The sequence below is a fragment of the Sarcophilus harrisii genome, chromosome 1 (assembly GCF_902635505.1).
Source record: "Sarcophilus harrisii chromosome 1, mSarHar1.11, whole genome shotgun sequence".
NCBI lineage: Eukaryota > Metazoa > Chordata > Mammalia > Dasyuromorphia > Dasyuridae > Sarcophilus > Sarcophilus harrisii.
In genome coordinates, this window is record NC_045426.1 from 393,136,152 (window position 1) to 393,163,415 (window position 27,264).

General features: G+C 34.2%; 1 long non-coding RNA gene across 1 annotated transcript; it reads left to right on the forward strand.

Annotated features, from left to right (window-relative positions):
• The first annotated feature begins 534 nt into the window (after positions 1-534).
• On the forward strand, positions 535-26,836 carry LOC116420540. The gene is made up of 2 exons (XR_004230891.1): positions 535-657; positions 25,146-26,836. It is a non-coding gene; the product is annotated as an uncharacterized LOC116420540 (long non-coding RNA).
• Positions 26,837-27,264: the final 428 nt, after the last annotated feature.

A 27,264-nucleotide genomic window follows, 5' to 3' on the forward strand; every position in this document is an offset into this window, starting at 1 on the left:
ACAAAATGTCCTTGAGAAGTACTGTCAGCAGTAGAATAACCCAGACTGGACTTACATTAATCTGCATGGATCACAGGTCTGACTCAGTATGTTCTTACATATAATCCTCACATTTGATTCATTTGCAATTAAGGTTTTAAAATGTTGTGAAAGAGAGCACAATATAGGGGTCTAAAAAAATCTGTTAATACTTTCCAAGAAACCTTTTTGTTCATGTTTTATTAAGGTCAAATTACTCTTTTGACAAACAAAGGAACATATTTTTTGTTTGCAACCTCTGTCCCTAGATTATTAAGTGAATTTAAAACTTGGTATAGAGTTCTCTCTGTCCAGCACTCAGTCACCAGGAGAAAGTTGAGAATTCAGGTGATTGTTAAAATAATTCAGGGAAAGGCACATTTCTGTCTGAAATGACTATAGTGCTTCATCCTTCCATTTTAACACTGAGGCTTACTTTTGAATCAGAATAGAGCACCATTATGACATGGCTCCTTATTCTCCAGATTTACATATGCCACAAGCTCAGACAAGGACTCAAATGTAACAACATACTATAAGAACCTCCAACATCATAGTTGGCATAGAAAACCAACTCCAGTACCATAAAGCTTCTCTTCTCTACTTTTATGTTAAAGGACAACTATGAAACAAAGCAAGGTAAAGTCACAAATACTAAGAAACTTTTGAAGAATAGAATGAAGGTAGACCTGCAGCTATACTCTCTTTCCCCTTCTCTTCCCCACTCCAGCTCATCTCTCTCTCTCTCTCTCTCTCTCTCTCTCTCTCTCTCTCTCTCTCTCTTCTCTCTCTCTCTCTCTCTCTCTCTCTCTCTCTCTCTCTCTCTCTCTCTCTCTCTCTCTCTCTCTCTCTTCTTCTCTCTCTCTCTCTCTCTCTCTCTCTCTCTCTCTCTCTCTCTCTCTCTCTCTCTCTCTCTCTCTCTCTCTCTCTCTCTCTCTCTCTCTCCCCCAACACTACACAGACACAAAGACAGATGGATTTCTGATGCACACATCATTCATTAAAGTAACTTTTTGCTAAAGAGGAAAAATAAGTATTGCTGGTTTCCATTTTTAAATCTAAATGATGCCTTCAAAGTTTTCCATAGCTTCTTTTATTTATAATGCTTTTAATATGAATACAGGATTAGCATTGTATGTTCCTGTGTTGTTTCTTGCTATTTTGTTCATACATAAGGTCAAATCAACAAAAAAGTGACTCAGAACAGGACACCGAAGGATGCAGTGAAGTTACTATTTTTTTTCCTCCGTGTGTCACACATGATATGTAAAATGGAGTCCTTGAGGAGGAAAAAAGAAACCCTCACCAATGGTTAGAGCTACCCAATTTTCACATTCAAAAGTTGTTTAGAGTGTTACTCAAAAATAAATAACAGTGCTGAAAGCAAAAAAGCACTTAGCATTTACCAGTGTTTGCCTCAAGTCTCTGTTGGAAATTTACAAGGTTCCCCTAGTAGGGAATTGTGACTCTGTGTATATATTCCTTCAGGGAGCTCAGAGTGCTGGTTGTAAAAATTGCTGCTAGTAAAATGGGCTTTAATAGGGTTTGAGTAGTAAATAATCTCTTACCAACATCTCCTTAGTGCCCCTTATTTTATACACTGCATCTTAAAAATAAGTAAACTGCCTTTCCTTCCCCTTTTCCTTGTCCCCTTCCTTCACCACTTCTTCAATTTTTTCTTCGATAAAAAGGTAAAAAAATATAGAAGAGATACAAATTACAATTTGATAAAAAGAAATCGAACCCAGAATCTAAGATTGTGCAGTCTGGGGTCAACAAATTTGTGACTTTCCCAATGTCTTTGCCTTTGGCATCTGAGCTTGAAGCCAACCAAAAGGTCACAGAGGAAAAGCATCAGAAACTGCTGAATTTCACCTGGTGCTGAGTCAAAGCCTCTGATTTTAGTCTGGCTCTCTCTCGAAACTGTGAATCACTGGGCTTGAATCCAAATTTGTCCTTACTTCAATGGGCCTGGCTAGACACTGGAATGTTTAGCAAAACCATGCAAATTGTAGCCTTGTCTCAGTCCTATTATGAAATAGCAACTTGCTCTAGTGTCCTGGGACTTCTATCTGAGGAAGCATGGAGTTATGACCCCAAATTGAATGCTATTCACATGCTATTTTTGTATAATTTTTAGGACCAATGTCATGCTCATCACAGGCACTGTTTTGCAGATAGATGTCAAACAGTGGAATTGAACTTTTAATTCTTCATCTAATTTACAGCCCTCACCTTACTCTGTTGCAGTTATATGAAGTTCTCATAGAAAAAAGAAATCTACAGGGTTGATTGGGTGAAATGTTTTTATACTTACAAAAGCAATATAAAGTAGGATCTCAATGTAACACTTGCCCTACTATAATAGTTTAAGGAGATTTGTTATTGAAAGTACCAAAAGGATTTAGCTATAATACTATCGCATGAATCACCAGTGAGGTTGTTATTCTTCATAATCACCTTTCATTATTAGGTTCACCATAGGAGAGATCAAGACTGTTGCAAATCAAGTATTCTTAATCAGGAAACTTATAGAGCACCTATGTGCAAAGCACCATACTAGGCATTTTATGATAGAGAAACAAGAGAATGGACTCTGCTAAAAAGAAATGGTCTAGTCAATTTTAGGTTTGTTTTTTTTTTAACTAACACTAGAAGGCAGTATTGCTAAGTGACATATGTAAATTTGTGTTCTAAAGGGAACTTAGAGAGAAGGATCACTGTGCCCTAGAGTAGTCAAAGAAAGCTTTGTGAAAAAGGTCAAATGTCAAAGAGGCTTATAAGATCAGGTAAGGTTTTAAATGACATAAACCAAGATGTAAAGAAGGGTAAATGTCAATAAGTAGACAAGTTTGGCTAGACTAGAGATTTGGTTATTGGCACATAAGATTGAAAAGGTAGGTCGATACTAGATTATTTAAGACCTTTAATAATAAGCCAAGAAATTTGGACTTCAAACAATATAGATAATGAATAGAAATCACTTTGAGTAGGAAAATTAATCTAGAGGTATTTAGTCTAGGAAATATTATAGGACTGGTATTAAGGAGACTTGTTAAAAAATAATAGAATTTATTGAAATAATTCAAATATGAAGGACTCTTCATTGAAATAAGGTGAAATACCCCAAAGAAATAGAATTGAGCTAAAAAATCAGGGAAGCAGCAACTGCTGTAAATAGACTTTAAATGTTCCCCACTCTGAAACCATCTTTATGCAGCATATAAAAAAGCAGGAAAATCTAAACCCTAGCATTAATGTTACTTAAACCAGTCTTTGTAGTAGGGTTAAAAGCTGATTGTTTTGAAAATAGGGGTAATGGTGAGAGCAGAAACTAGCCTTTCTAGGAATATGTGAATTAAATTTAAAAACACAGTTATAAATCTCTTCTACACACCAGGCAAGGGTAAATTTATTGCATACAGAATAGAAAGAAGGACTGCACCCTGAAATAAGGGAGAAAACTCCATTGATGGTAGTTATCTGTAATTTAAGATTAAGTTTCTGGACATTTGGGCCTAACTTTATTACAAGGGAATATAGCTATTACCATATAGAGACACTTAATAGGAAATACACTTTTGGATATGCTTTATTGATAACTAGCTTTAATGTATATAATGGTTTGCCAAGTTCTTTATGTATATCATCTCATTTGATCCTTACAACTACTTTATGAAATGAGTATTATTATTATCCTCATTTTGATGATGAGAAAACTGAGATGGAATTATCTGAAATGGAATTTGAACTCAGTTTTTGACAATTCCAAGTCAAACATTCTGTCTATTGTACCACCCAAACTACATCAAAATCACCAATTAATTCTAAATGTTTGAATAGGTCTAAAAAGAAGAAATAGTGATGTAAATATTTTTTAAAAGATTTGTTTTGTGTGGTCATCTAAGCTTTGTAGCCTAAACTGATTTAATTATGCAATTCAATAACCAACTAGAACATTAAAAGTGTAGTTTTGGAACCAGAAAGACCACACCCTTCCTGAAGAAGCAGGACAGCACAGAATCTTTATTCATAGTAGTGAACCTAAGAGTGCAGGTCCCCTCAAGGTTGACAGTATAGAATCTATGCTTCCACTATGGTATTCAAAATTCCAACCCAGTAGTCCTACATCTTAGAGATCTTGGGAATTCAATATAGCCTGCAAATAGGAAACAAGAGTCTAGTCAGAAAGCTCGGTCTCCCAGAATTTAATCATACAAGTTTTGCTAGCACCATTGCTTCTAAAGGGGTCCTAGTTACTTGACCTTGAGTGAAGGAGAAAACTAATCAAGAGGAAAATGCTCACTAGTATTCACACACACACACACACACATACACACACACACATGCATGCATGCAAGCACACACACAAAAGGAGGTCCCAGGAGTATATTAAAAAAAAAAAAGTTCTATGATCATACTCAAGGAAATGTTGATCCTAAGACTAGGAAACAGCTACTATTAATATTAGATAAGTGCAAGCTCTGTTCAATTCCACTGCCTCAAGGAATGACCTTGTTCACAGATGAGCAATGAAGTGGGAGGTTCCACTGTAGAGTAATAAATTGTCTTTCTTAGAGAAAGACCCCTGGAGAAAGTTATCAAAAAATAAAAATCAGGTAATGCATGACTCCAAATAGGCAAGGAAACCCTTCAATAGTCTGGGGGCGGGGAGGGGTAAAGCAAGGGTAGTCAAAATAGCTTCCAGGGGAGTAGAGTTTAGGCTACAAAAGTACATGCCATATAAACCTTCCCCCCAGTGTGATTTTAAACCAACACACTTTTATTTCACAGAAACAAGCCCATTCCCCTACTTAAGACCCCATTATTGCAGTTGAATATTCAATTCAAGAAAATTTGGGAAGGAAGCCAACTAGCAACTTCCTCATCACACAGATGGCAGACCAGAGGACCTCTGTTCATAAGAGTGAGAAGTTCCTACAGAAAAACTTTTAATTGAAGCTACTGCCCCAGGTTGGAAGCCCTTGAGGAAAGAAGAAATGGGAGTTATTTAGTCTCTCCAGAGTTATGAAAGTGCAAAGGCCACAGAGAGAATAATTGAAATAGACATTGGCACAAAAAAAGAGAAACTAAAGGAAGAGGATTTGCTGTATAGGCCCTTTCACTATGAAACCAGGAAGATGCTTGATCAATAATACCCCTCTTAGTTTATCGGCAATCATGCTGCATGCATGCTAACAGACAGGAAGAATTTCTTTGTCCTTGTAGGTAAGAGAGGCCAGTTCCCTTTCAGATAGATGCAGAAGCATGGAACCATTTCACTTGCTTCTCCTAAATTCTTTTCTTATCTGTAAAATGAGGAAAATGAGAATGCCTACCTCATAAGGCTGTTGAGGATATCAGTGAGGTAAATCCACTGCATTTGCAAACCTTTGAGCTCTATGTAAATATAAGTTATTACTATCTCTCTGTATACTTATGCATCCTTATAAATTATAGCTGCTGATATTTCTTGGGCATTTTAAATTTATAATGCATTTTTCCATGTATTATCATATTGCACCTTTTCTTATGTATAGTTATAAAAATATAATAAAAATGATATTTACTTTGTTCTAGGCATTGTGATAAGTATTATCCCCATTTAACAGATGAAAAACTAAGGCAAACAGAGATTAAGTAACTTTCCAAAAGAGAGTTATATATATATATATATATATAGCTTGGAAGGTGGGAGATTGGATATGAAATCAGATCTGCCTGACTCCAGGCTAGTGCTCTACCCACTGAGCTACCAGAGTCATATCATCTCTTCTATTAGAAAGTAAGCTCCATGAAGACAAATGAAATATCTTATTCTTTGAATTCCACACAGCGCCTAGAAAATATTTTACATGTGGCAGTCATTTAATAACTATATACTATTGAATTATGTTGCCTGGTAAAAGAATACTATATTATTCAAGACAGTGAGCACCTCTATGCTTCTCTCCATGTTTCACTCCTTTCCACTTGTCATGGCTCTCAAAACAATTGCTTACATTTATTTATTTGCATGTGTGTGGCATTTTAAAGTTTACAGATTGCTTTGAAATACATTATTCCACCTCTTCAGACTCATATAGTCCACCACCCACGACTATGGAGCTTTTAGCTCCAAAGTACCTTTCCTCCCAACCTCCCCATTTCCATCAGTGGAACTGCCATTCTCCTAAAGATTGCACTATAAACTTATTTCTTAGCTCTTTCTTTTCTCTTTAGTTCCAGTCCTGTATTTCTACCAGCTATTTCCATGGCTCAAATTCAACATATTTTACTACTTTGTAGTTATTTTAGAGTTTTTTCTCTTACCTTCACTCCTTCATTCCTAATCTTAACCCAAATATATTATCAATGGTAAGGCTGTATCATTATTTTAAACTTTATAATGTTACTTGGAAATAATATAATAAATTTGAAAACATTTGGGGAAAGTTTAAAATGTTATCTAAATGTAAGATATTTATCACTTCCTCTCTATTCCCACTTCTATTATAGTGCAGGCAACATTAACTCATACCTAAATTATTGCAATAGCCTTCTATTTGGCCTTCTGTGTTCCAGTCTTTTTCTTTTCAATTTATTATGTATAGTTTTCACAAAATTATAGATTTAGTAGTAGCAGAAACCTCAAATGCCATTCTACTCTAATGTCCCCATTGCAGAAGTAAGAAAACTGGAAATGTTAAATGACTTGTCTAGATATCTAAGTAATACAGAGTAGTCAGGAATCAAATCCAGTGGAAAAGTCCAATGCATTTTTCATTTTACCCTGCAGCCTCCTAGACAAACATCTTTAAATATTCATTTGAACATGTCCTCAAGAACCTAAAATTATGAAAGATCCCCAGCTTGAAATTCAAATGATCAGAGGATCATTGTTTTAGAGTCATTTAGACTTTAGAAGTTATCTTGTCTGAATAAAAGTCTCATTTTACAGATGAAGAACTGTGACTTTTCCAATGTCACAGAAGTTGTAAACTGCATGTTTCCTCATCAACTGTTTACAATTTATATATTTTTTTCTTTCACTCACTTCTCCAAGTGAGTCTTCTATTCAAGTCAAGATAATCTCAAACTATAAATTCTTTCACACATCCCTTTAAGGTCCATTGCCTTGCTAATGCAATTGAACCCTCCTTTTACTTTTTTTTTCTCTTCTCCCTCTAAATTTCTTTAGAATATGTCACACTACCTCAAAATTACATTCGACATTCAATTGTCTTCTGGACTCAGAGAGCCGTACTAGGAATGGTACATTTTAAGATGAATAAGATAGGATCCTTACTATTATAGAGATTACAATTGATTGGTGTATTGTTTCTGAAGTATTGGCAATTGTTTCTTGTAAACACCCCATCTCCACAGTTCTATATTAATTTTTCCCATAGCTTCTAACATAGAGCTGAGTACACAATAAATATCCTAATTTAAAAAATGTATTCTATGAAGAATCCAAATAAGCCCTAAAACTACTTCTATATAAATAAAAAAAATTATCCTATAGTATTCATTGTCTGGCCTGCTCTACAATGAACAAAGCTAAGAAATGTGGTGGTGAAACTCACAATTCTCAGGTATGGCAAGAAGTCTACCTTCCTTGTTTTTAAAAGCTAGCTCTTCTCCATAGGCAATGAAAATCATTTTAATAGTATTGACAATTTTGATCACTAATACTCATTGTTATATTAATATCTCTAAAAACACAAGAATATGTAGTATTATTTTGCATCTATGAAATGAGGAATACTGAAGAATCCATTTGTCTATACCAATTGCTGCTCCAAGTTCATTAGAAAAACATAGCCACCAAGGAAAAGAGAGAAAACCTATTACCCTACTACTCTTTGGAAGAGGTATGAGGTTCATGAGTGTGGAAAATTTTGTAAATTTTCAGGTTCTTTGGATGTATGAATTGGTTTTGCTGACTTTTTCTCTTCTATTTCTCTTTCTGTAAAAAATAATCTTTATTATATAAGATGTTTTTTCGAGAAAAGGAGGAGGAAAGAAATAGAGAAGTTCAGGTAATCTAAAAACAAAATGCATCAATAAAGATTTATTTAAAAAAAAAGAAAAGTATGAGTCAGCACAGTCAGAGCATGCAGATGACTCATGATGAAACAGTGAATAAAAAGACACTCTGAGTATTACAAGCTCTTCTGAAACTGTTCTATGACTCATCACTCACTGTTTTTTGTCACCTGGATCCCCGTTTATTTCTTCTATTCTCTCAGCACTTTTGTCCATAAATCCATCCAAGTTCTTTTGTCACCAGGCTTCCAAACCAATGACCAGCCTACTTGGAATATGGCCAAAGTCCACCTAAATCCATTGATCAATCAATTAATCCATAAACATTTATTAAGTGTCTATGCTTTGGCAGGCATTGTGCCAGGCACTGGGAATACAAAGAAGACAACAATCCTTACTTTTAATGACCTTATATTCTAATACACCAAAGTTGCCCGAACCTAAACGCAGACTAGTTCAACCTACAACATGGATTAAAATACTAGGTATATACCAGTAAAATCACAAGTCTAGTCGCTATTCTTACCCTATTTCTATGTATAATACATTAATATAGGAACATTGGTGTATACATTGTGGGAATGTATTCCTTTCCAAGGACCTTTAAGTAGAAATTGTTCTAACTCAATTGTGGGATTCTTTGAGAAAGCAAGGGAGAAATCCATTCCCTGGAGTCCATCTCTCCAACCCTGAAGAGATTTGGGAAAAACAAACCCTAAGAGAAGGAATCTAAGGTAATAGCACTGTGAAGTAGTCATGAGGCATCAAAGTACAGGCTGGGTGGAAAAAAGCAAAAACAAAGCAAAAGGTCTCCCCAGGGAAGAAGCAAGAGATCTCCAGGAAGGTCTGTGTCCTCCTGGATGCCAGTCCCTTAGGGCAATCTCTTGGTCACCCAGGGCTAGTTATGTACCCATGTTTTCTTAGAAATCCTTATCATTATTTTAATATGTCTTTAATGGGAATGGGCTAATCCTGATTTTCAGATTCTGAAAGATTTCCTTTCAAGGTTTCAATGTTATGAGAAAAACCCAAGATCTTCTATAAGGGGATATTGGAGCGCTTGAGGTAAAAGCTCAAATAGCCAGACTCATCTTACTTGATCTCTTGCTTTGGTCTCCATAGCAACTGTTTCAGTTCCAGGAGAGTCATATAAGGTATTTCTGACACCCAATGTGGATGACCAGGTTCAGCCAGTTCTAGGCAGAAATTTGAATTAAAAATTTGTCTTCCATCTGTGCCACACAGCACAATGACTGGCACATAGTTGGCACTCAGTAAATGTTAATTGAATTGAATAAAATAGCTAATATTTTCCCACTGCACTAAGTATCTCTTGCTGAGAAAAAAAAATCATCTGATAAACTAATCCATACTTAGGTGTTAGAAATATTTTCCCAGAAGTATTTGTAATTGAAAAGAAGATAGAAAAAATATAATACTTAATACAAGATGATAAATCCTCTAATATGCTGGGATTTTAGGTACTCAAACACTAGGCATAGAGATATTTTGGGAGGAGAAGTAGAGAGTAGCCCCTAAATAATATCATAAAAAGGACAGCACATTTTTGCTTCTTGTATAACTGGCCCTATGGGTTGCTAGTATACTATCATAAGTGTTAAAAACATATAGAGAGGTGAAGCATAGATTGCCCCTTTTGTAGGAAAAGCTCCTGCTCTATATTTAGGCATTGTTGTTTCTAAGTTGTGGTTGTTAAGAGAATAACATCAGAGAGAGAGAAAGTGATGAGGCAGATGTGGCTTTTGCTGGTATTTCTTTGTCTTTCAGGCAACCCCTCGAGAGAATAAGGGAGATTTGGCAATGGAAGAGAAGGAAAAATAGTGAGAGAGGAAAGAGAAAAAGCAAAAGAAAACCAAATGAGAAAGAAGCATTCACATTGCAATAAAATGTAACATTATTTATTATCATGTATGCATTGTTATTTTAAGTTCTAACTTAGAAAACTAGGAGAGAGAATTCTGGAGCTTCTTTTAAAAGGATGGAATCAAAAGTAAAGGAAAGAAAATCTCCTTCCTCTTTATATCTAATATAGCACCCTCCACACAAGTCTTTGTAAAGCTATGCCAGGCCTTTGTTGGTAAAGGAGACAGCAGATTGTAATGAAAAGGGTACAGAAGAAAATGACATCTAGAGGCAGCTAGCTAGTGTAGTGGATAAAGCACTGGTCCTAGAATCAGGAAGTCTTGAATTCAGATCCAATCTCAAATACTTGCTAGTTCTCCTGGGTCAGTCACTTATCCACTGTCTTCTGGGTTTCAACTATAAAATGGGAATCATAATATTGCCTTTTACAGATTGTAATGAAGATTAAATGCGATAATACTTGTAAAGTACTTAGTACCATTCCTGGCATATAGTAGATATTTAATACATACTTGTTCCTTCTCAGACCCTCAAATCTAACCTTGAGCAATACATTTAAACCTATAGAAATTCTGTGACCACAATCAAATCACCAAATTTCTCTGAGGCTTTCTGAGCCTCAGATTTCTCATCTATAAAATGAAGAGAAAGTTTACTTGCTATCTCAGAGAATTATTCAATCAAATTCAACAAACATTTATTAAGTACCTGATATGTATAATGTCCTAGGCATTGAATATACAAAGATTACGAAAGCAAACAAACTCTGACCTCAAGAAGTTCACAGTCTCCTAGGTATATAACATGTAAACAGTTATGTCATTATAATATAATTTAAGGAGAGACAGGGCACCACTAAAATCCATAAGGGATTCATACTCAATTTGTCTAAAATATAACATAAATGAGATGGAAAAGGGAGATTGATATAAGTATGAAAAGATATGTTGAATTCAGTGTCAAGGCTTTTAAATGCCAAATTGAGGAATTTTTATTTTATCCTCAGGTCCATAGGGAGGCACTAAAGATTTCTGAGCATAGGAATGACATAGTAAGACCTGTGTTTTTAGATATTTTGCCAATTGTGAGGAGGATGGCTACAAAGAGAGAGATTGTGAAGCTATTGAAATAATCTAGGCAGAGATAAGGGCCTGAACCAGAGTGTTAAGTAGAAAGAGAACAATAATGTCATTGTTTGCTTTCCCTATACTTGCTCTAAATGATTTGCTCAATTCTCCACTGTTTATACATTCAACATGTAATCTGAGTTCTCTTCTGAAAAGCACAAAGATTCACATTAAAGTGGTCAGTCTTTTAACAATCAACAGGCATTTATTAAGTACTTAGTATGTACTACTAAGCACAAAATACATAGTCTGAACCCCAAAGGAGCTCAAATTGTAATGGAGAAGACAATATGGAAATAGCTAGGTATATACAGGCTATATACTAAGTCTATGAAAGTCAATCTGAGGGGAAAAACATTAGCCACTGAAGGAAAAGAAAAGGAAGGAAAGAAAAGAATCCTCAACCTCCTTCCCCAAGACTCTGGTACTCATGACATATTTAAATCAATCCAAACATGCAAATAACAAACTAATTTTTAAAGGTTTCTAATTACAACAATACAAGAACAACAGTAGTGTAGTGACAACAAGAACAACAATAGCTCTATCTTCAGAATTAATATTCATCTTTCCAGTCCACAGAGAGATGGGGGGACTACAGCTAGATACTGTAACATAAGCATCAGACTTGGTTGGTTTATCACATGGTTCTGCTTATTTTTTTTTCTTTTGAAGGGATTCAGTTTTAGGTTGAGCTAGTATACCTGAAAATGACATAATTTGAAAAAAAAAAACTTAAAATGAGGCAGCATGACACAATGGTTAAAGAATTGGCCTTAGAGTCAGATATACCCATTTGAATCTCACTGTATGAAATTGGGTAAATCACTTAATCTCTCAGTGCTTTAATCAGAGCTTCTTAAACTTTTTCCATTTATAACCCCTTTTTACCCAACAGATTTTTACATGAACTCAGGTATACAGATATATAAAATAAGTGTATAAATAAAACATTCACTGATAATGAATCGTAACTTCACAACCCTCACATTCAATTTAGAAACCCTATATGGGGTTGTAACCCACAGTCTAGGAAGATGGGCTCTAGATAACTTTCTAAGACTATAAGTTAAAGAGAATGTACAAATCTGAATTTTGACTACTAGTTATTCTTAAGGGAATTCTAATATGAATGAAATCATAGATACAATCCCAAAACACATCTTAACTTTAAAAAATAATATAAATCTATCTTCTGTTAGCCATTTGGACATTAAATCCTCACAGCTAGAAAAACTTTTTTATATCTAATCCAAATACATTTAACTTCAGGTTAAGCCTATGGGACAGCTAGGTGATACAGTGGATAGAACATTGGGCCTATAGTCAGAAAGATCTTATTTCAAATCCAGCCTCATATACTTACTAGTTATGTGACCCTGGGCAAGTAATTTAACCCTATTTGCCTCAGTTTCTCATCAGTACAATATGAATAGAGTGGCAAAGGAAGTGATAAAACATACTAATATCTTTGCCAAAAAAAAAAAATCCTATGAACAATGTACATGATGTCACATAGAGTCAGACACAACTGGGGATTGACTAAATAACAACACTAAGCCTCTTTTCTATTTCTCCTTTATAGAGAAGAAAAGAAAAGTTAACCTTTTAAGGAAGGAGTTAATGCTCCACAAGTGACTTCTATTGACTATAAAAATTAATCTGAAAAGGAATAAAAAAATAAATCTATTACACAACATACATATATGTGCATATAAGTTAAAATAAAATAAGAATATCAAATTCATAGAAATCTATTTTTTAGTTGTCAATAGCTTAATAAATTCAAAATATCAGTTTGCAACAGCAGATGTATTTTCTCCAATTATATCAAAAATTCCAAATCTCTATCCTTTCTTCATTAATAGTCAAACCAAGGTGGCTACATATGGACTTGTCTAATGAGGTCGAATGTCAAAAGTACATATACTAAAGATGAAAAGGGTGCATTACCAGTGATGAATATAAGAGTAGAGCCAGAAAATCTGAGGACTAAAATGAACTAAAGCTTTCAAAGCTAAGGTTTTTTTTAAGAAGAGCGAACCAGGGAAAGGTTAACAGATGATGGAGAAAAAGCAAAAATACTTCAAATCCTACTTTGTTTTCATCATTTTCTTAAGTAAAATTATGTCTCTCAGGGTCTCAGTTTCTTTAACTGCAAATTGAGAGGGTTGTCCTAGCTTTCATTCTGCTTAGTCTTTTCAATTGATACAATTAAAAGATACAAGAATATTATTGTTTGCTTTTGTCCAATTTTTCATGGGTTTTTCTCAATATTTTTATTTATTTTATTGAAAAACAGAATAAGAAAAAAAGAAAAACAGAAAGAAGAAAAAACAAAGCAAAATATTACATTGTCATGTGCCCTACAGAACATCTGGAAGGATTCAAAATATGTAACAATAAATTTCCAGTTCAAGAAAGGACATATAATAGAAGAAGAAATTATATTCATGGATGTCCATTTTTTTCTTTACTTCTTTGTAAGTTATTCTTTGGTCTCTGCTACATATCATTTTTTACTTTTTTCTTTCTCCCCCTCTTTCATCCCTCTCCCACTTCCCCCAAACAGACTATAGTTAAGCAAGGATATATTTATATATACATATAGAGATACATGTATACATATACCTTCTAATTCTTTGCTTTAATTTTTCCCCTTAATTTACCTTGCTATTACTTAACCTCCCTCCATGCATGGATCCCTCTCTTATCTTCTTCCCCCATTCTTTGCTTCCCCTTAACCCACCCCTCCTTTAATTCTTTATAAATTTTGGAGCATGCTATACCCTTCATGATATATATATGTAGTGTTTTATATATATATATATATATATATATATATATATATATATACTATATATCAGTTTTCAGAACTAGAAGCTCTCCTGCTCCCTCTACCTCTTTGTCTATTTCTCTTCTGTACCTCATTTGTATAACTTAATTACTATTTTTACTTTAATTCTGCTCCAATCTTTCTGGTGAGCTACTCTATTGCTGATGTCATTCTTTCTGCAGTATACATTTCTCATGTAAAAAACATAAACAATTTGTCTATGTTAAATTCCTTGAAAATGATCTTTTATATTGGCTCTTATATGTTGAATTTTCTATTGAGTTCTGGTTTGGTTGACAGAAAGTCCTGAAAATCTCCAAGTTCATTTTTACTCATTCAATATTATGGATAATTTTGCTGGATATGATATTTTTGGCCACAGGCCCAGTTCTTTTGATTGATCATAGATTTTCCTGTGGCTACTGATACGTCCTTTATAATTCTATATAATTCTAATTGAATCTCCATTTGAATCTCACTTGGTTTTTTTTTTTTTTTTGAATTCCAATTGTTTTTTCTTGTTTCTTACAAAATTTTCTCTTTTAATCTGAGGGTTTCAAAATTTGGCAATAATATTTCTATGTGTTTTCCGCAAAGAATCTTTTTAAAGTAGTGATCAATGGATTTTTTCTATTCCTCTTGTTCTATCACTCTAGGACAATTTTATTCCATCATTTCTTGCATTATTGTGATGATTCTTTTTTTGGTCACAGATTTCAAGTAGTCCAATTATTCTTATAAAATTCTCTTCTCTTATTTTCTTCTTGATCTATTCTCCAGATGTGTTGTTTTTCTTGTAAGATATTTCATGTTCTGTTCTATTTTTTCATTTTTTATAATCTGTTTTTTTATTTCTTTGTCTCTTATAGCTTCACTTGCTTCCTCTTGCCCAATTCTAATTTTCAAAGAGTTATTTTCATCTTTTCTAGTTGATTAACTTTTTTCATAATCTCGTTTCTTTGGGATGTTTTATTTAATTGTTTATCTTTAATTTTTCCTCAATGTCTTCTCATTTGATTTTTTAAATTAATTTTTGAATTCTTCTATAAATTTCTCTGGGTTAGAAGTCTTTTAACATTATTCTTTGGGGTAGAAGAAGCTTTTTTTTTTTTTTTACTTCAGTATCCCCCTCTGAAAATGAACCTTGGTCTTCTCTATTTCTGTAGTAAGTTTCTATGATTGATGTCTTTCTTTGCTATTTTTTAAAGAAATAATAGTGTAAGCACCTCTAATCATGGGTGGGGTAATGGTGCCTCAAGCTTCACTTCAGTTCTCTCCTCTAACCTAGAACCCTAAACCAAAAGCTTAACCTTTCTCCCAATGCCTACAGACAGTAGCTTCCCTGCCCCATTGTTTCTGCACTTAAGGATATGCTGGTTCCTTTCAGCCCAGGGCTGCTTCTCTGCAGCACAACCCACCCTTGTGTTTCTAATCAGCCAAAGTTCACTCAGTCTTCCTGGATTCAGACCCTCACTTCCCACACTGCCTGGGAGGTAAAAGTTTCTGTGGTTCCTTCTGAGGCTTCAGCATAGGTCCCAACTTGGAATTTGTGTGGAGCTAACGGGGGTGTTTGCACTTCACATAAGTTTTCCCAGACTGGGATCTTTCTTCAGATCTTCTTGGATTGTATCAGGATGACCCCTGTTCCACATCAAATCTCCTTGAATTTTCACCAATCCATATTTGCTCTGTGGTGCAATTTTTTCTATTTGGAGGGGAAATCTAGAGAGCCTGAAATTTACTGATCTGCTCCACCATCTTCCCAGAATTCTTGTCCTTATGAGGTTTTCTTGGCAAACATACTAGAGTGGTTTGCCATTTCTTCTCCAACTTATTTAACAGATGATGAAACTGAGGCAAACAGTATCAGCAAATGCCTGGAATCACACAGTTAAGTATCTTAGGGTAGATTTGAACTCAGGAAGATGAGCTTCAAACCCAGAACTCTATCCACTGCACCTCCCAAATGTCCATAATAATAGATATCTGTGATTTCATTGGTATTAGAAATTCTCAGATAAGAAAACACCCTCTATCCATCAAGGTTAACATTTTCACTGCAATTTATAACCTAACATAGTTGCCTGGGGAACAGAAAAGTTAAGTTCCTTAGTCTTGGTCACATGGCCAGTATGAGGCTAGACTCAAACCCAGTCTTTTTTGTCTTCTAATCTATGTGAATTTGGGCAAGTTATTTGATTTTCCTGTGCCTAAGTGAAATGAAATTAGACTAGATTATTTCTGAGTTCAAGACCTATTATCCTATCATCTGATGATTAGATTCTCCTAAACATCAATTTTTTTTCATCTATAAAAAGAGAAGAATAATTCTACCTATAAAAAGTTGTTGTGAGGAAATCACTTTATAAATGTAAGATGCTATACATTTAGACAGCAAATGACTTAGAACTCTGGACTTAGAGTCAGGAAGACATGAATTCAAATGCTGCCATAGACACTTTCAAGCTCTGATTTTAAATATACTTAATTTCTGAGGTTCCTTAGCCTTTCTCAATTTTCTGAACTGCAAAATGGATATTATAATAAGAGTCTGCCTCCAAGGGTTGCTGTGATGATCAAATGAGATAATATATGTAAAAATTCTTTGTAAACTTTAAAGAGCTACATAAATGTTATTCTTCTTCTTCTGTTATGGAGAATGATATTTATATGAAAACAATAAAAAAAAAGTAGTCTCTTTCCTCAAGCAAAAATTAAAGAAACTCAAGGAATGCTTCTCCATTCTTCAGTTAGGGGTAGAGGATGAAGGGGGAAAGGGAATGAAATATTTTTTGGAGTATCTTTCTTATATCTATGATCCTGTCCTTACTTTTTCCTTCCTTCCTTTCTCTCTCTCTCTCTCTCTCTTCTTTTTTTTTCTTTATTATATCACATTTACTTATTACTAAACTAAAATAATACAAGATAACAAAAGGGCAGAATAATCTATTTAAAAATGTTTCTTTATCTACAAAGTTGCAGACAACTTTCAAAATGGAAGGCTAATTGTCTGTATGCCATGGCTTGGTGTAGTGTTTGGATTTGGTTCAGAATAAGCATATGGCATTCTGCCAGCATTTTTTAGAAACCCAATTTAGTCCTCTAGTGAATCCTTTGAGTTGAACCTTATCTTACAGCAACTGTTCACAAGAATCCACTTGAGAAATGGGATGAATTTGCTTTTGTTTCTTTGTAAGAAACCTCTTGAATCTGAAAGACTATGGGAAGACAAAGATCAAGGCAGTGTAAAACATCAAAATTGGCTTCTCTCCATTGGTGGACCCAACAGTGACAATGCTTGAGCCATACATAGGAAGTGGTCCAGCTGGGAGCCCCTGCTTTCAGTCACTCAAGCAGAGGGAACATGAGAATATTCCTGGCCAAAAGTATGCATTAATGGAAATTGAAAAACAACATAATATATAGTGAACTAAGAGCTGATTATGAGATCTCTATATGTTCTATCTTTCCATATTCCAAATTTTATTATTTTTATTCTATTATTCAACATTTACCCTTCTCAGATCTTTAATGATTGGTCAACTATATCATGTTTTCTTAATGGCGAGCATACTTATACTTTGAAAAAAAACCTCTGACCAATTCTTACTTTGATACATTTGTTATAAATGCATATAATTGAATGTATTTGTTAATATAACTTCCCTTGGCATTCCTAATATGGTAATAAATGATATACTACAAATACACACATTAATGTTTGGAGACCCGCTACCAATCCAAAGAAATTAAAAGCTGTCACTAAGAGGGTTTTTATGGAAGCACTTAGTTGGCAGTTGAATCTAGTATCATGCTTCTCAGTGATGTTAGAAAGGTAAATGGCCTTTCTATATGATGAAATTATGAGAACTATAATGATTTCAGTCAGTAGGGAAGCCCTGACCTCAGAGAGGTCCTAGTTCAAGTTTTGCCTCAGATAGATACTATCTATGGGAATAGGAACAAGTTGTTTAACTTTTCAACACCCCCAGACAGCTCTCTGAGAGAGCTTGTTGTTGGTGCAAATTGACTGAACAACTTACTACATAGGGAATCTCTTATACCAATGAAACTAAACCATATCCAGATCAAAATAATTATAATAATGTAATGATATGCAGTGATATGTCATAAACTATGTGTATATATGTATATATGCATATATATTTTATTTATAGTCTAGCATGGCATCATAATGTTATTTTTTAAAATCTAGTCTACTAATTGTCAAAAGCCAGAATAGCATCTAAGCTCTTCATAAAATATTTATGAATTTTTTTTTACCAATAAGCATTGATTTAAATAAAGCATCCATTTGGGCCCCCCAAATAATAATCTTGCATACTTTATCCCCCACTTCAAATCCCGTCAAAGCGTGAGCCAAAATAATCCTATTGTAAATTCAATATTCTTTTGGTCTGGGATTTAGTTTGCCTACAGATTAAAGTAATTTCCCTTTCTATCTGAAACCGTGTGAAAAGCTGCATAATTTGTGAGAGATAGAAAGAAAAGAGGAGTTAGTTTTAAATCTCCTAATAAAGAAATGAAGGGAACTTGTTTTTTTTTTTTAATTTGTCCTGAGCTTCATATTACAAGATCAATATGAAATGCATCATTTGATAAATACCAGAGAGGTTTCATATCATGAACGTTCAGCTTGCCTAAAACTCGAGTATGTAAGAGATCACCCTTTGGTAAATATACTAAATGCATAGTCTTTTAGAAATGGTACATCAATCAAGGCAGGCTCATCCTAAGAGAAGGCATTTAGACTTGTGACATCTTGTCACTGGAATTCTTTGTCACACGAGAACTAGTGACATGTGTGTGTGTGTGTGAGAGAGAGAGGGGGGGGGTGACAGGGGCAAAGTGGGTGTTAAATACCTTTCTTAATACTGTAACTCAAATTCCTTTCTTCTCCCCAGGGCTATAGGATACATACCCTCTGAGAGATCTGATCACCACCTCCCATACCTCATGTGCACTAATTCTCTTCCCAATCTTTACTTATGCATCATTTCATGTAAAAAAGGGGGGAGTCAGATCAGAAAGACATAACAACACATGAGTATGTTCTGCTAAATTATAATACTCGTGTTCCCTTTTTGTTATGTTGTTGTTTTGGGTATTGTTTTTAAGTATCAGATTTGAATTCAACCTGCCTTCTTCAGATCAAGTGTATTCTTAGACTTGTCTTATATTTGAAGTAGACAGAATGAGTCAGAGAATATTCCAAACAATGTATCTGCTTTTCAAGGAGGAAAAATTACAGTGAAATAAATCTGTGGAGTAATTACGAAGTCAACATTTTGAAAGGTAATGTCTTTGATCTTGGAGAGACCTTTTATCTTTAGAAAGCTATGGAACTAGAGCCAGAAAAAGGGAAAGATTTTTTGACATTAAAACCCAAATCTAAAAGATTTCAAGTTAGGATTTATATGGATGAAGTTAGCAATGCAGGAAGAGGAGGGGAGAAGAAAAAAGGAAGGAGAAGGAACTGCTTTAGTCATACATGGCAAGATTTCCTAGCTATGAATCTATCCCACTTGTATACAATACTATTGACATAACAAAATATTCACATAAGTAACATAACTAAATAGCTATATTTTAAGAAATATTAGCTGATTTTTTCAAAGTATTAGTTCTTCCCCATATTAAATTAGCAAGTCTATAATTCCATTCCATTCTGCCCATGATTCCTTTCTTGTAAAGGTACCAGATTTAAATTCCGCTCTTATTTGCCAATGTTATAAAGGATGTCCTCCTATTCCTGTTTAGATCTGCTACTCCCAAAAATATTATATAAGATAGATAGGGACAGTCTGAAATAAGTAATATAGCAGAAATATAGCTCCAGTTGATTCAAGAGAGAATCATCTTTTACCAAAAGGATATTCCTTAGCTTCATCAGTGTTTTTTAATACTAAGCTAATTCCCAACAGAAAATTCCATCTCTTTCACCAGTATTCACCCACGATATTATATGGTTGCAAATCAAGGGACCCATAATTTCAAAGATATATATATATATATGTGTATATATATATATATATATATATATATAAAGCATATCTATAATATATGATATTCAAGGAGAGGAAAAATTCAGACATAAATATCTCCTCTGATCACTTTCCCAAAAGTAGATATAATGAAATATTTCTGAGGTAGCCATTCTAGGTCAGAGCTCTCCTAATGATGAGTTCACTATACCATGCTAGGTCTAGACCCATAACACTGAATTCCAGTCATCCTTTTGACATTCTGAATTATATGATATTATTATATATGAATTTTATATATATATATATATATATATATATATATATATATATATATTAAACTCTTCCCCTTCAGAGTATAAGCTTGTGGAGGACAAAGGCTTTTTGATGTTTCTGTATTTGCATTTCCAGTTCCTTAAGAGTTTTTTCATTGATTCATTCATTCACTAAGAAAGAGAATTTCCCACATCAGGAAAAGATCCTAAGAATCCCAATAATTTAATCCAAATCTTCTTGAATCCTTAGGTTCACCTGGATCTGGATAACTCTCCATAAATAAAACTTCCATAAAGATTAATAGTAGCTGCCAGTCTGGTACTACTGATAGTAAACCTTATTCTCCTATCTTACCAAATTCCTTACTACATGGCTACTCATTTACAAATGGCAACTGATGGGATTCACTCAATAATATTCCTTGCCATAGTTCAGAGTCGACCAGCAAACACTTAGCTTTTTATTACTTTTGGTCATAGTGGTAATCATTGCATTGTTCTAATTGTGTTAAGTCCTTGGAACACTGCAAAACTTTTTTAGTGAAAGATGTAGTCATTCAAAAGGGTCATTGAAAATGTACCTTGCTTAGAATATGAGCTCTGAATTAGTGTATCATTCTGTGCATCTTTTACACACCCTACAGAAGATAAATTGGGTTTAGAATTAAGAGGAGGACACAGGACTAGGATAAATTTGAGAAACCTTTTATTATTTTTAATGATAACAAGCTACTTGCCAGCATAAAAATCCATTTTGTCTATTGAGAGAATACTAGTATTCTCCCAATGATGCTATCTGGTTTCAAATCTTGGAACACCACAATCTCAGAAGAAGAAAAAAACCAAGACAATGGAAATATACACGGTGGATAACCTATTGGTATCAAGCTTTTGAACGGATAAACAAGATTTGCTCCGGGAACCTTTTTCAATAATAATTTCTATAACTTATTTTGCCCTGATCTGGGATTTCCCATAAAAAGATCAAATGTTACTCATATCTTTCTGAAGCCAGTTAGCTCCCCTACCAGCATTCAGAATAACAAGATATTAGCTATAAAATAAAATTTATTTCTATTTATTTCAGAAAATCAACAAGCATTTATTAAGTGCTTAATATATGCCAGGCACTAAGCACAGAGGAATAAAAAGAAGGGCAGAAAATAGTCCCTGCTCTCAAGGATCTCTTCCCAATGAAATGATGGAAGCAACATGAAAACAACTAATAATATTAATAGCTCACATTTATTTAGTGCTTACTATATCTTAGGCACTGCAATGAGCACTTTACAATTATTATCTTATTTGATTTTCATATCAATCCTGAGAGATAGGTATTATTTTTGTTATTGTTCTTATTGTTATACTCATTTTACAAATGAGGAATCTAAGACAGCGGTTGTAAGTAGGGTCTCTAGCTAGTAAGAGTCAAAGATCAGATCTGAAATCATATCTTCCTGATTCTAGACACAGTATTTTATCCACTGCCTCACCTAGCTGACCCAACCATGTGCAAATATATAGGTATGTGTGTATACATATATGTGAAAAATTGGAAGTAATCCCTAAATGTAAGTTGGTATTATTAAGGCAGATCAGGAAAGGTATCTTGTAGAAGGCAAGGTTTTAGTTTGAGACTTAAAGGAAGCCAGGTAGGCCAGAAAATAGAGAATATGAGGGTATGCGGTATGAGATATGAGGTATGAGGTATGAGGGAAAATATATAAGAAAAAACCAGTGTAAATGCCAAGAGATAGAGTATGTGTGAGTGATAGCAAGAAGAACAGTATCAGTGAACTACAGAGTACATAGGGTGATTAGAAACAAGAGATAATGTAGCAGATAGGAGGGAGCCAGGTTAAAAAAGATTTTAAATTCAAAATAGAGGATTTTAACTTGATCTTGAAAGTGATAAGAAGGTCACTAGAATTTATTGAATTGGGAATGACATGGACAGATCTTCACTTTTAAAAATTCTAATTTGATAGCTAAATAGAATGAGGATTACAGATGGAAGAGGCTTGAGGCAGGAAGACTACCCAGAAGATTATTCTAATAGCCAGTGTCTGTTGATAACAGCCTGCCCCAGAGGATGACAGTATCAGAAGAGAGAAGATCATATAAGAAAAAATATTACAAAGCTAAATTGGACATAACTTAACAAGAGATTGGATTTAGCAGATGAGACAGTAAAGCTCCTTCTGAAGACCCAGAAAAGAAAGTCATCATCACCAAAGTTTTTGACACTGTTAGATGGTTCAACATCAGGAAAAGGTTTTTTGATAGGTTTTTTTTAATAGAGTTGACATTAAGAATGATTACAATTTTCTTTATTACTGCACCCTAAGATGACTTTCATTTGAAACCCTTGTAATTTCCCCATTAGAATGTGAAATCCTCAGAAAGGCCTGGAGAAACTTACACAAAGTGATGCTGAGTGAAACGAGCAGGGCCAGGAGATATAATGATCAACTCTGATGGACCTGGCCATCCTCAGCAATGAGATGAACCAAATCAGTTCCAATGGAACAGTAATGAACTGAACCAGCTACGCCCAGTGAAAGAACTCTGGGAGATGACTAAGAACCATTACATTGAATTCCCAATCCCTATATTTTTGCCCACCTGCATTTTTGATTTCCTTCACAGGCTAATTGTACAATATTTCAGAGTCCAATTCTTTTTGTACAGCAAAATAACGGTTTGGTCATGTATACTTATTGTGTAACTAATTTATATTTTAATATATTTAGCATCTACTGGTCATCCTACCATCTGGGGGAGGGGGTGGGGAGAAGGAAGGGAAAAATTTGAACAAGAGGTTTGGCAATTGTCAATGCTATAAAGTTACCCATACATATAACTTGTAAATAAAAGGCTATTAAAAAAAGAAGAAGAAGAAGAAAAGAATGTGAAATCCTTGAGAACTGGGGTTATCCTGCTTCTCTTTTTGTATCCAGAGCATATATATGATTATTTATGCATAGTAAACATTAAATAAGTGTTTTCTCATTCATTCATGGATAAAAGACTTAATTATCTAAGCTTCAGTTTCCTCATTTATAAAATAGAACTGATAGTACCTATAAAAAGTTATTTCACAGACTTGTTATGGAAGTTATATGGGATGATGTAAAGTACACTGCAAACCTGAAAACCTTGTACTGTTAAATAGGAGGGGTTTTTTACTATCAAGGACTTCTACATGAGCAAAGGCAAAAAAAAGAAAAAGGACTATTTAAGACATTTATTCCTGGAAAAGAAGTGGGAGGTTACACAAGTTAGGAACCAATGGGGCAGTCCCATTCATACTTCTAAGATGTTAAAATAACCCAAGAAAGGCCTCAATCACATCTGGAGGACTTTTCATAGATGACTATAGAGTAAAACAAACAGAAAAATAAAGGGCAAGAAGACCTTTAAGATCACTGGTCATTGCAAGCATTTAGTGATGCAATTCCCAATAGGACGGCTACTAAGCAACACTTTGCTAGCTTGATTCTGGTTAATGCATCAAAGTGAAAAAAGAACAATTACATTTAAAAAAAAAAACATTGTATAATTCAGAGGGTTTTTATTTGCTTCTTTTCTAATTTAGACTGCTCTTCCTAAAATTCATTGTTGTTGTTTTTAACTTAGTATATGATATCTAATACTAAGTGTCTTTTGGCATTATTTCTTTAGCACTATCTTTTTCTTTTTACGGTAACAAATATATTCATAGCTTTTGAACAATAGAAATAAGGCTAATAAAAATGATAAAGCAACTAACTTTTGTTTTGATTAAGTTTATAATAAAGTCTAGAACAAATTTGTTGGACTCATGAACAAGATAGAACGTAAACATATTGTGGACAAAGAACTTTGTGTAGCCTTCAAATATCACAGTCCCTGGCCCATGATAGAAATTAAATATATTCACAGCCTCAGGAACATCCATACCTTCTCACTCTGCCTTATTCTACAAATCCATTCAGTTGTCAAATCCAGTCATTTTTACCTTTTTAATATCTCTCAAAGATAATCCTTTTTATCTACTCATAGAACTAGTTCAGGCTCTCCTCACATCTGAGTGGACTATAGAAATAGCTTCCTAATTAATTTCCTTGCCTCAAGTCCCTTCCTTCTCAATTCATCTTAGCTGATAAAAATGATTTTTCTAAAAGGTTATCCATGTCAATATTGTACTTATAAATACATTTTTGTGACTCCCTATTGTCCCTAGCATGAAATACAAATTTCCCTATTTAGCATTTAAAGACATTCACAAGCTGGACCCAATCAATCTTCAAAACCTTATTGTACATTGCTACTCTTCCTTCACTCTATGGATCCTATAACCACTACCACTACTCTCCAGCAAAACTCCCATCAAGGATGAGGTGGTAAAGGGAAGAGTATGCCTTGATTTAGAAGGGGGGGTTGGGAGGGGGTAGGAGATAAAGGGAGTTTTGCTTCATCTCAATAAATATTCTTTTATAAAAATTAATTACTGTTAAATTATATTGAAAAATAGCCAAAATTATATTGTAGAATTAATAATGATTAGATAATATAATACATTGTTAAGCAGCAATTGATATTGGGGGAATGCACTAGAATAGGGGTTTAAGCCAACAGTATTAGAATTCTCCAAATCCAAGATTTCCAGGTCACATAAGCAACAAGATGGAGAACTAGACTCCATGACCTCTGAAAGCTCTACAAAACAAAAATTAAGTACAAAGTAACTACCTGTCTCCTGGTCTAGGATACCCAGAATCAAAAAAAAAAAAAAAAAAAAGATTAAAAGAAGAAAGTTTTTTTAAAAAATCCATGAAATGAGGCTCATTGATCCTAAACTCATTCAGCACTCATAGCCCCCAAACTTCTATACCCCCAGTAGTATAATGAGGATACACTAGAAGAGCAAAGAGGCTTATGACAAACCCATTCTTATTTCCTAATCTCTCTTCTCTTTTTCCATTAGAATGAAGAAAGACCCAGGTTGTATAACTTTATGCATGTTATGACATACAGACAGTGCAGTCATTTGGGCAAAATCCTAGACTGGTGAATATAAATTGTTCAGAAAGGGAGAAGACTAAGATGTTTTAAGATCCTCTAAGCATTTAAGATTCCCCCAAAGAATCCACTCTCAGAGAAAACAGAATTAGAAAGTGTACAACAGGGAGAAATGAAGCAGAAAGGGGAGAGATGATTTCCAAAGATTTCCAAAGGCAAGATTCTGAGATCAGAAATATCAAAAAACACAAGTATATAAATAAAGAGGAAAAAAAACTAACAACAGAAGGAAATATGGCCATCAAATTTAGTGTACAAATTCGGGCATATGTGAATAGACACTGTGAAACCAAGAAAAGTGATCCAATATTTGATGAGATAGAAAACCCAATGGAATGTGAAGAGAGCAGAAACTACAATATACTGTTAACCTGAGTTATTCAAAAGAAAAATGAGAATTATGAGAGTAAAATTTAACTCCTATCTAGAAAAAATAATGAATTTTAAAAATCCTGGAATTTGCAATCATCACAAAAAGAAACAACAGAGAGAGAATAATAGATTTAGAGTACAAATATACATGAGTAAAGAACAATCTAGAAAAAAAAGCAAAAAACAAATCAATAACAATAAAGAAAATGTTTACTGTGCAACCAAAACATATGGATCTTGAAATCAGGATGGGAAGAGACAACCTAAGAATCAAAAATTTCCTAGAAGAACACAACAGAACAAAAAATTCTTAACAGCACAATGCAGGAATAAAGAAAACTGCCCAGAACTTCTGAACATAGTAAATAAAATATCAATTGAAATAATTTACAAATCACCCAGGGATGATGGTGGCAGGGAACAATACTATAAATTCCAAGACACATGGCAGTCAAATTTAACAATTCAGTTCAGAAACATATTTTTCATATGATCAAAATAAAACCTGCCAATACAAAAGAAAGAAAATTCAAATAACACAAGACTATTTTTCACTCACCAGAAAAACGTAGGAGGGCATAGAATAATGTGTTCCAAAGAGCAATGTATCTCAAGATGCAGCCCAGAATGACTTACCCTGCAAATGTGAGTTTAATCATACATGAAAAAAGATAGATGTTCAAAAACAAAGAGACATTTAAAACATTTTTAGAAAGAAATCCTAAAGTGAAGAAATTTGCTTCTGAAATATCCCAAATAACAAAAATACATGAGGAGTGAATAAATGAAGCAAAGACAATAATAGCAACAGAATGATGAAAAGAGACCAATAAGAATTTTTTTTCCCCACACAAGGTGACAAAGGTGAAGACAAAAGTCTGGTTAAGATTATAGGAAAGAAGAACAGAGGGCATGATGGACAGAACCTGGTGATACTCCATCTATAGATGAATCAATACTTGGGTGCTTTTTTTTTGGGGGGGGGGGAAGCTAGTACATCATAACATGAAGGGTACATGAAAGAGGAGGAAGGAAGCAAACAGATAAAGAAGAATGTGTGATGTGCTAAGACCAAATCAATTTTCTCAAATGAGGGAAAAGTGACCCCTGTTATCTCAGAAAAAGAAGAATATATAGGACAGTGGATGAGGAGAAGGGGGAAGAATTGAAAAGGGAGAGAGAAAAGAAGGAAGCTTTACTTTGATAATAGAATGGTGTGTTCCACTAATGAATGTTTCTTTGGGGGGGGAAGTAGGGGGAAGGTGGTCTATTAAGGGAGATACTTGCTGAGTGTGTCCTAGGGGATTTGATGCTTAATGAGTCTATTTGTCCTACCTGGGGGCAGGGAGGGGAAGAGGGAAGGACTTGAAACTTCCAAAGGCATTTGGTACTTGGGATGCAGAACATAAATCTAGAGAGTTTTTTTAGGCAAGTAGGGGGAAAGATATAAAGAGGAAGTTGTAGTGTTGTGATCCATAATTAGGAATGTGGTAGGAAAGGGACCCTGTATGGAGCACATAGAGACCTCTCTGAAGTCTACAATAATCGGCATTGTTCTGGGAAAGCACAATGAATAAAAGGATCCCTATGGCAAGTTTTATAAGATTAGCCAAAAAAAGAAACCACTTAGAAGGGAAAGCCTATAATGGATG